Source organism: Hipposideros armiger, unplaced genomic scaffold, assembly GCF_001890085.2.
Source record: "Hipposideros armiger isolate ML-2016 unplaced genomic scaffold, ASM189008v1 scaffold_107, whole genome shotgun sequence".
Lineage (NCBI taxonomy): Eukaryota > Metazoa > Chordata > Mammalia > Chiroptera > Hipposideridae > Hipposideros > Hipposideros armiger.
This window is the reverse complement of record NW_017731457.1, coordinates 1,062,266-1,075,134: the sequence shown is the minus strand read 5'-3', so window position 1 is coordinate 1,075,134 and position 12,869 is coordinate 1,062,266. Positions and strand designations below refer to the sequence as shown.

General features: G+C 53.4%; 1 long non-coding RNA gene across 1 annotated transcript; it reads right to left on the bottom strand.

Annotated features, from left to right (window-relative positions):
• Nucleotides 1-1,515: 1,515 nt before the first annotated feature.
• On the bottom strand, nucleotides 1,516-12,744 carry LOC109384973 (uncharacterized). The gene is made up of 4 exons (XR_002124534.1): nucleotides 12,377-12,744; nucleotides 9,823-9,917; nucleotides 8,512-8,742; nucleotides 1,516-1,722 (listed from the first exon to the last, which is right to left on the bottom strand). It is a non-coding gene; the product is annotated as an uncharacterized LOC109384973 (long non-coding RNA).
• Between the last annotated feature and the right edge of the window lie 125 nt (nucleotides 12,745-12,869).

The following is a 12,869-nucleotide window of genomic DNA, read 5'->3' as shown; positions in this document are numbered from 1 at the left end:
CAGAAACGCCGACTGGGAAGGAAACTAATGCACTGTGGGATGAACACCCCCTACCCAGGAAGGGGGCCAGGCTGCCCCAGGTCCAGGTGAAGTCTGTGTGACTATGAACACTGACAGTTCCCTGAAATGTCCCCAAGTGTGGCAAAGAGGTGGATGAGAGAGGACAACTGCCCCTCCCACACACACACACCTGGCTGATGGCAAGCCCTTAGAGCGAGTGGAGTCGGGGAGCCCATCACTGCCGTCTGAGACTCAGAGGGGAGGTAGCGACTCAAGGCTGCACAGCTCATGAGCAGCAGGGGTGGGGAGGAAGGCTTCTGGTTTCTGGGCAAGAAGAGGAGTGAGTGGAGGGAAAGCAAACGGGCTCCTGAAGCTGAAACTTGGGCCCATGACCCAGGGAGACCATGCTGGGGGCAATGGCTTTGACTGGCCTTGGGGGAGGGGGGGAGGCAGGGGGCTTGGCTACTAGGATTCTGGCAGAAAAAAGCAAGCCCTGTGGAACGATGTGCAAGCAGGCAATGAACAAACTGTGCTCCCGCTGGCAGGGCCAGCTTCTTGGGCCACACAGGGCCCTGTGCTCAAGAGGGCTCCATGCTTGGTTTAATGCTCTGTGGTTGCCATCTTGAAATTCTTACTAATTTTATCTTTGAAAGTGTGTTTTGTAAGTGAACCCAACGCGACAGTGAGAAGGAGCAGGAACAAAGCAGGTACTCAGGACATGTTTGTCCCTTCCATGCCGTCATATTCGCATACAGCGTTGGTGATGCCCCACAGGGCAGGGAATTCCGGTGGACCCAGGATGGGAAGGAGTTCAGCGAGACTCAAGCCCGTACAAGGTAAGCATGTCATATCAAGGAACCACTGGGGGCCATGACAGGTCCCGCTTTCTGTTCAAACCAGACCTTGCTCCGAATGCAGAAAGATGGCAATGGCTTTCTAAGAAACACAAAGAACCAAGGAACCGCATCATAGCCTTTCTTACTTGTTACTTCCCTGTATTAGCCAAAATGATGACACCGAAGGAAAAGGAAAGATAGGGCAACTTATAGTTTCTTTTCCTTTTAGTCCTTCCTTACATGTCATAAGCCAAAGGTAGAGGGAGTTGGGTGGATGTTTGTGTATCAATCAGTGAAATAAAAAGTTAAGTCACTTTTGCACAGTGTTTTCACTATTGGGCGAGAATAAAACACATACATGCATGTACGTACAAGCCACAATATGAATTGTGTAAATTTGGTGATTGTACATAAAAGTTAAATGTTCTTATAGTTGTGCTCAAGACTGGCATTGGACAATATAAAGATGAATGGTAAAGAATGAGATGTCAAAATGTGAATAATTTAAATTTTTAATTTTTCTGTACTTAGACATTAAACAGCAAATAAAAAAACAAACAAAACACTATGAGAAGTCAAAAGAAAGACCTCAGAAGGAAAACGTTTTATGTTTTAGTACTTTTCAGGACATATTTTTCCTGCTTCTTAAACAGTGTACCGCACGTTTTTTGTTCTGTAGTTATATAGGTGGCCCCAGCCCTGGGGCTGAACCATTCAGGGGCCAGGCAGGAAGAGGAGCGTGTCTCCTGTCGTGTTTTCTTCTTTACCCAGTTCTCTGCAAAGCAGACTGAGCAGGGGTACTGTGGGCCTGCGGGGGCCCAGCCAGGCCGCTGACCAGCTTGAGATTAGAGACTCCTTCCTGGAGGCGGTGACATGGGAGCTGGGCCTGGAGAAGAGAACAGAATGTTGGCAGGTAGACAAGGGGGCTTTGAGGACACCTGGTGGTTGTCTGTCCAGGAACCTTGGGGTTCTCCGAGTGCCAGGCTGGCCCTGGCATGTGTGTCCACCTGAGCAGCAGCTCCAGGAGGCCTTCGGCACCAACCCCAGAGGATCCATAGCAGGCGAGGGTGGAAGATCATGCCTCAGAGAGGGGGTCCTCGCGCTCCAGGGCCAGGCCCTCGACAGGCCCCTCCACCTCATTCGATGAGCACACATCTACCGAGCTTCTTCCGGCACTGTTCTGGGTACAGGACAGAGAGCAGAGAACAAGACGGACCAGAGCCCTGGCCTTGGTGGGGACAGCTAACCGGAAAAGACCAGGAGCTTAGGGAGGGACAATCTCGGCCATCAGGGGTGACAGGAAGCTCCAGGTCCAGCGGGTCAGATAGAGTGGGCCTGGACGAACTGTTTCTCGAGTTGGATGGAGCTCTCAGTGGAGCCTGGGCAGGGGATCAGATGCCCAGGAGGGCCCAGCGGGCAGAGGCCTGGTGGCCTCGAGCTGGCGGGCTCCGAACAAATTAGAAAGTGGCTCTGCTCCGGGCAGATGCTGTGCTGGGGTGCTAGGGGAGACGGGCTGCCTGTGGAGACAACCTCGTGTCACTGAGGCCTGGTGAGCTGAGCATGGCCTGGACTTTGGCCCTGGCTCACCCGCCCACAGCCTGCTAGGCCACTAAGGCCTGGCATGGCCAGGCTAGACGTCCAGTGTGTCTGTGCTCTCAGGTGTCTGGCCCACCTCCCCACTGGGGTCCCTCAGACAACAGGGGGCTAGGGCCAAGGCCAGGTAGTAGGAGCCTCGCAGCGAATGCCCTGGAGCCTTCTACGTGGCAGACACCATTCTGATCACTTGGCACGCAGGAACCCATTTAGTTCTCATGGCACCTCCTCCAGGTGGGCAAACTCCTCATCCCCATTCGATGAGTGAGTTTACTGATGCACAGAGAAGTGAGGTTATTTGCCCAAAGACACAGCTGGCAAGGGCTTAGCTAGAATTTGTACTCAACCACTGGGCCAACAAGCTCTTGCTCTTTATCTCTGGGTTCCCTTTGGTTTTGGTTAAATGGCCCCTTTTAGACCATTTAGAATGAAGTCGAGGTAAATTTATTAAAATGTTAGATAAAGTCCTCATGTTTTACAAATAAATGAACTGAGGCTCAGAGAGAGGGGACTTGCCTGCAGTTGCTCAGCAACCCCTGCCTCCCTGCTCCGGAGTGGACCAAATAGTCCAGTTCTGTCACCTGAAGGACACTCTGAGATCTCAAAGGGTCCCAGCCTTCAGCCTTGGGGAACCTGGCAGGTGAGGCCTCAGTGACTGGGCGGTTTGTACCGAGGGGCAGACGAGGGCTGAAATCCAGCCCAAACTCAGCTCCCTGGTGCGGGGTGGGGCCCTGGGATGGGACCTGTGGTTACAGGGCTTTGGAGAGGACATTCAGAATGTGAGCCCCTGGTTCCTTGTGTCGGTATACCGCTCCCCTTTGTCACCCGGGGAATAAGGACACACACTTTGCCCATCTCCTTGGGGACCTGAGCTGATGAGTTAGTTGAATGTATTCTCCCGCATTTTCCACCTGGGTTACCTTCCCCTCTCCTCCCTTATCTAAGCAGCCCAGTCCTGAAGGTGCAGCTCCCACCCTTCCCTGACCACTTGACACTCCCTCTTGAACTTCAAATGGACAGTTTGCAATTTGACCTCTTGCTATTGAAACCAAGGCCATTTTCTGTGACCTTGGTCTAGAGCACTAACCTCCTTTTCAAAATCAATGTTGATTTAACTAAATTAACATTTCCATCTTTGATGCACCCTCTGGGAGGTCCACCCTGGAGTTCCCGGCACATGAGAGTGCTGAGGGCCTCCTGTGTGACATGCTCCTCAGAGCAGATGACAGAGAAGTGTGGAGTGGGGTGGGGAGAGGGGGGGCTCCAGGGCATCCTCCAGGCGATGGAGACAGCAGCGTGGTGCCTCCTATTTTTTTAGGCCACAACAACGCCAGTTAAGTGTGTATCAGCCTGACTCTGGCAAGGAGCCGAAACATTCTCTGGGTTTGACCAGAGTCCTAGTTCATGGAGGTTGTACCAACTGCCCAGAACCCAACAAGTCCCAGGGCCACGGTCAACTGGGATGTTGGGGGCTGGGCTGTCCCCAGGGCCAGGACAGGAAAAGTGGGCAGAACGGGGCTTCAGGCCCTCTTCTGGGCTCAGCCCGGTTTGCCAAGCTCATGGGTCTCCGGCCCCACCACTTAGGAGCCCCAGGTGAGAGGACAGAAATAGGCCTCTGTGAGCTTTCCTAGGGCTCTGAGGAGTCTGGGCCCACTGCCTCCATGAGCGCCAGCATTCTCTGTGCATTCATTTATTTTCAGAGCAGGCAAGTGGATTTGAAATGCTCTGAATGTTTACCCCGGGGGGGGGGGGGAATGTCAGGCTTATGAATAATGCAGCACATCAGGGACTGGGGCTTGGCTGGCTGGTCTTGTCCGGGAGGCTCCAAGTCACCACAAATGGGCCCGGAGCAAATCCTGCCCTGCCACTTGCTGCTCTGTGCAGTCGGGCAAGTCTCTCTGAGCCTCGGAGTCCCCAGACAGAACATGGGGGTGCTGAGCTTCTCTTCATCACCCACAGGGTGGCATGGGGTGCGACCCTGTCCTCATCCCTGCCTCGGCCCTCCCCTTGGGCACCGCTGCCCTTGCTCACGGCCTCATTGACTAGTCTTTTCTAAACATGGACTTCATAGCAGCAGAGACTGACGGGGATTCCAGGCTGGGGGGCACAGATGTAGTGAGTGGGCCTGTTGGGTGGCAGCAGTGAGCACATCTCACCACGTCTTTGGATTATCTGGGTGGGCTCTCTTAAAGGGGCTATTTTTACATGAGGCAAGTTGCAGTCCTTGTTGCTACCCTGGGCCTCTAGCCTCAATTCTCCTGGTCAGAAAGGGGGTCTCTGGATGCTAGAAACGTCCTGCCTCCCAGGACCTGTGCCTAGAGCAGTGGTGTTATCCTGTTACTTAGCCCTCTGCCAAACCACTCAGACCACCTCTGAGCTCCTGGGGGCCTAAGTCACCAGTTAAACCCAATTCAGATGTGGAAGGCCCATCCTCTCTCAGCGGCCTCACCTCCCAGGTGGAAGTCACACCACAGCTCTGGAGTGCCCTCCGTTGGTGGGGTGACAGATGATGTGCCCCACACCCCTCAGGCTTCTCAATGGCTACTGCCTAGCCTAAAGCAGGGATGAATTAAGTTAGACATGGGGAGGATTGTTGGGTGTTAAAATGGATGAGCAAATGGTCAAGCTGCGAGTTCTCTGCAGAGGAGTAGGTGGGTTTGGCGGGAAGCAGGGGAGGGACCGTGCAACCCTTGTGGTACTTCTATTCCCCATGCTGTCCCTCAAGCTCTGGGAGGCAGTGACCTCACGCTACTCTCTATCATAATATTTACCAACAGCGCTGCAATTGAGCCAGGCAGCTCGGCAATTATAATCATGTTATCATTATTGCTGATAATTCTGATCATAAGCATAAATTATAAACAGAAGCGGGCACAGCGGGTAGGAGCAGAGAGGCAGGAAAACCTGTGGGAGGGTGTGGGGGTGAGACTGGCTCCCTCCCCACTCACCCAATACCCCCCGCTTCTCTTTCTGACCAAGGCCAAGTGTCCCCTCCAGAGCCTGGCCCAGGGGTACTGGGGGCTCCAAGTGGTCTTTCCTGCCAGGGTCCCAGAGCGGTCCTGGCCACCTCACACAGAGCCCCACTCTGACTCACAGAAACTATTAAGGCACAATTATTACAGAGACAGTCGTTCCAAATTGATCTTTCAGTTACTCCACAGCTGCAACCATGGAGACGGCCCGAGCTCAATTACATGCCTCTCGCTGTTCTTGAAAGATTCCAGCGGACAGAATTGGAGGAGGAGACAGAGAACAGAGACGACGGAGACAGAGGCACAAGGAGAGAGAGACACACACACAGAGCAATGGACCGGAGACCTCCAGAGACAGAGAGAGACAGAGCCCCAGAGGCAGAGACAAACAGACCTTAGTAAGATAGCTGAGAGAGATAAAGGCTCAGAAGGAGACAGAGCAAGAAAGAGAAATGACAGCAAGCATCACAGGAAAGACGGAGCTGATTTAGACAGAGACAGAGATGATCAGGAGAGACAGCTGGGATCAGACACAGAGTATGGGAGGAGACACAGAGGCCAAGGCAGAAACAAGGACATAGAAACAGACCCATGCACACATTTTGCTGGAGAACTACCTAAAAAGACAGCAACAAACAGATGGAGAGAAATAAGAGACCAACAAGTCACCTGACAGTGGACATATGATGTCCATTTTCTTTCCTTCATTCATTCAGCAAATGTTTATAGAGCTCTACTGTGTGCCAGGCTGGATGCTGGGGTTGCCGAGGTGCACAAGGACCACCCCCCAACTTCTGCCCTCACATAAGCTTAGGGTTTAATGAGTTAGACAGAGATGAAATAATCTCTCACCCAATGTAAAATTTCAACCAGGTCAGGTGCTCAGAGTTCCTAAGGGGCTCTGAGAGCCTTGGTGGGGAGGGTGGCCCTGTCAGTGCAGTCAGGAAGGCTGAGATCTGCAGCATAAGTAAGGAGCTGAGCTGGTTGGGGTAGGCAGGGCACTGGGTTTAGAAGGACTGTGCATGCAAAGACACCATGCAAAAGCCTCCCTGATGCAAAAGCAAGGACTTGGTTCCAAGGCCTGGGCCAGACCTTCCCTTGGAGGGGGTGGGGGCTATGGAAGGCTGGTGGGGAAAAAAGGGAGATCTGTGTTGTAAGTCTTCTCCTGGGATGTGGGGAGTGCAGCAAGGTCTTGGGTTCCCAGATAACCCTGGGGTGGGAGAGAACTATTTTAGCATGTGCTGGGGCCCTGAACCAGTGGGTCTTTGGCATGGAGGCCAGAGGGGACTGTCCAGTTAGTTCACCATTCCTCATGGGCCTCGGCAAACCCCATTCCCTCTTCAGGCTGATTTGGGTGCCTCCTCTGGCTCCAGGGCCAAGGGCCCCTTCATTGCTATACATATAACTGCTGGCTCAGAGCTCCCAGGAGCAGTGATGGAGTGTACATGACACCTGGGGCAGAGAGGGTGCTTTAGTGTGGAATCAGGCCCCTACCGTCTCAGGGCCCGTCTGGCAGCCTGTGACAGAGAAGCCAGCATTGAGTGCCCCGTGGCACAAGGGATATGGCTGTGGGCTGGTACCGCCTGGCTGTGTGATTGGACCACAGATGCTAGAGCTTGAATGGCTCTCTGAGAGTGTGAAGGCCAATACTCCCCAAACTTGAATGTGTATCACAAAGAGTTAGGGACTCTACTAAAATGCAAAGTCCTAGGCCTCTCTACCCCTCATGTCTGAGCCAATACATCTCCTAGAAGGACCCGGACATGCGCCTTAACAAGCACACAAGGGGAGAAAACTGAGGCCCAGGTCCCCCAAAGTCAAGAGCTGAGCTGAGATGGAAGATGCTCCCACATGACCCCCAGTTCCAGCTCGTCCACTTGCCATCTCTGGTCCCTATCTGTGTGCCAATATCCGGGCTGGGGTTGAACTCGCTGTAGGCCTTGGGCTGTAACAAAAACCTCTTCTGCAGGTGAGGAAACTGAGGCTCTGAAAAGAAACCACCCTAATGATGCAGCTGAGTTTCAGCTTCTTGCTGTGCTGGGCTCTACCAGGGAGAGGGTGCCTGGCTGCTTGGTGTCCCCTCTGCCCCCAACCCTCCGCTGAGCCACACACTAAGCAGAAGTGCCCCAAAAGCTCTCTAACAGAGTATCTCGGGAAATTGCTTTGAAGTGCTTCCCCCTTGTTTTTCCTTTTTTGGCCCTAAAGTTGACCTAAATCTTCACTAATTTATGACTAAATTTGCTTAGCAGAGCAGCTGCCTGGTACTTGCTAGAAAGCGAAGCCTGCTGGTTCCTGCTGTAGTTGGGGAGTTGGGGTGGGGGGCAGGTGAGAGGCTGGAGGCTCTGGGACCTGGGAAGCAGGAGTCCTTGGGGGTGGCTATGTGAGGGGCAATACTTTTGTCTCCCAGTCCCAACTCCTCCCAGCTAGGGGTCAGGGAGGCCTCACCAGCACCCTCAGTAATACCCACTTCCAGATGGGACATTAGACATGTGAAGGTGACCATCTTGCCTCAGGCACCAATCCGAGCCTATTTCTTCCACAGAGGGGGCATGATGCGAGACGTTAAGCACCACGCCTGGCTTAGAAGAAGCACTCAATAAATGTCGGTTATTGTTATTAGTAGTATTTTCAAGGGCAGCTCCAGGACCCTCACTCCCGCTCCTACCCAAAGCAACACCATGCTCACCTCTTGTATCTGTTTTTACGTGAGAATCAATTGCAAAAAGGCTCTGTGGCTTAAAAAGGGTTGGAAAATTATACCCCAGATCTGCATGGTCCAATAAGTAACCATGAGTCACATAATAAAGTCTGTTTCATCCAAATTGAGATGTGTTGCGAGTGTAAAATAAACACTGGGTGTCAAAGACTTAGTGTAAGGAAAAGAATGTATACCTCAAAAAACAAATACCTCAATTTTAAAAAATATTACATGTTGAAATGAGCACACTTTGTATATGTTGGGTTAAATAAAATACATTATTAAAATTCATTTCACCTGTTTCCTTTTACTTTTTTAACGTGCCTACAAGGAAATTTAAAATTTCCTCTGTGGCGTGCACCTGTGGGTCACTTCTTATTTCTTTTGGTCAGCGCCACCCTTGAGTACTCACCAAGGTCAACATGAGGGCCTGCAAGGCTGGGCTACAGATCTGCCCGTGTCCGAAAGGAGGACCTCCCTGCGTCCCAGTTGTCCCTGCTCCAGCTTGCCAGGGCACCTGAAATCCCAACTCTAGGGCTTTATTGTGGGGGTTCCAGAAGGCTTGGAGGACTCTAAGAGGTTACTCTGCTGATCAAAGACCTCAGTGAAGGAAATGATTTCTGTCCTTAGCAGCCTGGATGACCTATGGAGACAAAGATCCAGGAGAACAGGGATGAAAGGAGGTGCCAGGAGGCCTGGGGGATGGCCCTTCATGGGGAAAGAGGGTTGGAGATTTAAGTCACAGACTCTGGGGCCCCCAAACAAGCCCATCACCTACCCTTTGCCCCTCTGCAGCCCACACAACACCTAAGCGCCCTGGCTGGCAGGGACTGTTCACATCTAGAATACAGGCTATGGCCTCCTCGAAGGCCCTTGTTTCATGGATCCTGCATGCTGTGCTGTCGTTGAAAGTCTACCATATTTGCCGGCGTATAAGACGATTTTTTGGCCCTGAAAAATATGCCTCCAAGTGGGGGGTCGTCTTATACGCCAGGTACACTTCAGATAGACTGCCCATAGTGCTTGCCCCATGCCATAGTGGCCTCCCGATGCCCGCCCACTTCATTCCACATACCGTTCAGGCATCAGCAGCGCTGCTGGGTGTATGCTCGGCTGTTATGCGATTTTGCTGTTATGCGATTTTACCACACTCGCAAAATCGCACACAGCCGACCATACACCCAGTATGATAGCGCAAAATCGTGAATCGCAATTTATGTATATGTTTGATTACATACAGCCTTGTGACAGTTTTCCTGCATGTCATAAGCATTTGAATATAAATATAAATGTTGAAATCAAATCTGATATTGTTTTACCTTTTATTTGGTGTGTGGAAGGTGTGCGGAAGAGGGGGTAGCCTTATACGGCGAGTATATAACAAACTCTGTATTTTGAGTGGAAATGTTAGGGGGTCGTCTTATACGCCCAGTCGTCTTATACGCCGGCAAATACGGTACTTCCCTTTGGTTTCCATGATGGAATAAGAGATACGCTGCTCTGAAAATAAAGAGGGGTAGTTGATTCCAGAGTCATTCATCTCATTTTTAAAGGATAAGTAGCCATTACCAGATAAATCATATTTTTGAAAATACAAGGGAACCCATGGAGATGGTAAAAAGGAGTGGCGGGTGGGGATAGGGAGTCCTGAGGTCTACCCCGGCCACTCACCCTGGGCTTCCGCGGGTCAGTCTTTCGCCTCTCAGTACTGCAGCGTACTTACCCAAAAGACGAGGGTGTTGGGTTCACTGTCCTCATCTTCAGTCCCTTGTGGTCACATACAGCGCATCCCAGCTCCAGGCTCCCTCTGGGCTTACCCTAATGTTCAGAGAAGGGTTACCTTGCTGGGGATGGCTGGGTTGTCTCTCTATTTCCCTCTCCCCACGGAGTCCTACCTTCAAGGAACAAAGAGCCAGAATTGGCCCAGAATCATGGGAAAAGAAATGCTACATGGAGGTCAGGGATCCAGGTCTAGGTCCAAACCGCAGGGGAGCAGGGGGTTGAGTCCATAAGAACAGTTCTCCCTGGCGGCCAGTTTGCTGGTCACTCCTGGGCTGATGGGGAAACAGGACGCCCCAGTACACACCCATTCACTTCTGCAAATGACCCCACATCCTACATTCCCATCTGTGAAATGGGTACTGTTAGGCCCACCTGGTTAAGTAAACAAGGGCATGGAAAGGGCTTTGTAACGGGAGAAGTCCTGTGGCTTCAAGGCTGTTAAGAAGGCAGCGAGAGGTGCCTCAGTTTCCACACCTGCATAGTGGGGGGGATCGGGCCAGGTGTGGGGCAGGATGTGGCAGGGCCAGTGCCAGTGGGCTTCATAAGGCTGGCAGGAGAAGTTCCTGAAGGTGAGGAGTAGCCACTTGCAAGAACTTCTCAACCAAACTCTCCTTACAGCTGAGGGAGCCACTGCTGCCCTTCACAGGAGAAGAACATGAACTTGACAAAAACATGTATGTCCATGACCAAGTCTTTGTCTCCAGGAAGAGCAGTTCAAGCAGACTCTGAGCCTGACATTGTCCCTAGCTGAAGCCAACAAATACATGCCAGGCACCATGCTAAATGTTTTTGTTGTATTTTATGTCATTTAATCCTCACATAAATCTTATGAAGAAAGGGCTATTTTAGCTCCATTTTGCATAAGAGGCAGCTGAGGCCCAGAGAGGCCAATTGATTTGGCCAAGGACACACAGCCAGTGAACACGGAGCCAATCATCATGCCCTAGTCACATGCTGCTGAACGGGGCCTAGACATGCCAAGCCAGGGCCTTCTGCTGCACCACACTGCCCACTCTCTGCCTGGACAAGGTTAGGGTCAGGCTGGCTGTTCCCACAGGGAAGACGGCCCAGAGGCAGGAGGGTGGCGGCATCCACCCCCATTGCTCCACTTATATTACTGCTGCTCTGGATTCTGCCTGCAGAGAGCAGTACTGAGCACACACCAGGCCTCAGCTCTTCCAGGCCTTGGGCTCCAGAGGCTTCTGGCACTCTGCCCCAGGATCTGGGGTCCAGGAAGCACTGTGCCCAGAAACCAACAGCCTAGTCAGCCAGCTCTTCTAGGGACCAGCCTCCCCCAGCCGGACCCACTGAGGCCATGCCTCACCACCAGCACCTCATGGGCAGGTGCAGGTATGATGCAGGGACCACAGGACAATGGGCGAAACGAGGGCTATGGAGCCAATCCCAACAGCGCCACTCACATGTTGTACGTCCCTAAGCAAGTCACTTCACCTCATTGGAAAATGAGGCCAATAGGACCCCTCTTGTAGACTTAGTATAAGGAACAGCTATTTTATATACACTATGCCTGGTGCCTAGTAGACGCTTAACAAGGGTGCCCAACATCACTGTTATCCACCCTGGGGCCACGCTATGGTTGACTGAGAGGCTGCAGGAAGGGGGAGTGGAGACCCAGAGAGATGAACTGCCTTGCCCTAGGTCACACAGTGGTGAAAGGAAGAGCCAGGATGTGAACCTGAACAGTCAAGCTCCCGACCTTGGCTCTTCCCCTCAGCCATGTTGCCATACCAGGGCCAGCACAGGGTGGGCGGGGATGTGGGTCTAAGAAGAACCACACAACAAAGTGCCTCAGGGTGTCTCCAGGCCTCCTGGTGATGAGGGAGCTAGGGCGGTACTTCAAGTGGGCAGGGGGCAACATGGGATAAGAGTGTGTCCTCACTCCTAATCCCCACTTCTCTGGCCAACACCCTCTGTGGGCAAGCCATCCTGTGGGTGCGGGAGCCCCTCTGGGCTCAGCCTTGGCCTGGGCATTGCCGACAGGGCCTGCCAGGGAAAAGCTCTGTCTGGTAGACTTGTGGGCTTACCAGGAGGAGCCCTGGCCAGCCAAGGTTACCAAGTGCCCGCTGTGTGTTCAACAGGGACCCAGGGGGCTGTGGGGAGACCCTGCGGGTTTTGCTTGGACCTAGCAGATTCTTAATCTACATTTGGCTCTCTCCATTCAAGCAAGGAGCTCCCTGGGGTTGGAGCCTGCCTGGTTTGTGTCCAGCATAGCAAGAGCTTAGCACAGGGCTCCGGGCACTCCTTGGGCTGAGTTAACATGTATGGCCTTGGAGAGAATGGGAGGTGAGCTTCCTGATTCGGAAAGACACCTGGTATGGTGGGGGAAAGTGGTGGCAAAAACCTGGGTCAGGGGATCAGGAGGAGGGCTGCCTGGAGACAAGAAGGGACCTGCGGCGTCCAACTAGATCTACTGCGACCTTGGGCATGTCACCGCCTTCCTTCACATGCCAGGGGACAAAGGCTGAAAGAGGTACCTGGGCCAAGCCACTGGAAGATAACCTGGGCAAGGCGGGAGTGACCAGCCGTGCTGACTTCAGTTCCCCCAGACGACGCGCACCGGCCTAAGGTCGCTCCAGGCCCCAGCCGCTTTTCCTGGGATCCTCCCCGCGCCCGCTGAGTGACCTTGACCCTCCAGCCTGGTCTCTGCGCCCGGGCTTCCTAATCCGTCCCTGGCCAGCGCTGAAGCGACGGAGGGGCCTCGCCGGGCAGCCAGGGGGCGCCGAGGCCGCGGGCGCCCCTCCCGCAGGCCCCCTTGGTGGCGGGCGCTGGGGCAGCGCGTGCGCGCGCGCGCGCAGGACGCGGGGCGGGGGCGCAGCACTCCCCCCGCGGTGCCCAGGCCAGGGCGCGGGGCGGGCCGGGCGGGCTAATCCCGTATGTAAATGGCAGCCAATGGAGGGTGGTGTTGCGCGGGGCTGGGATTAGGGCCGGGGCGAATGGCTGGCAATCTTACTGGGATTACAGAACAAA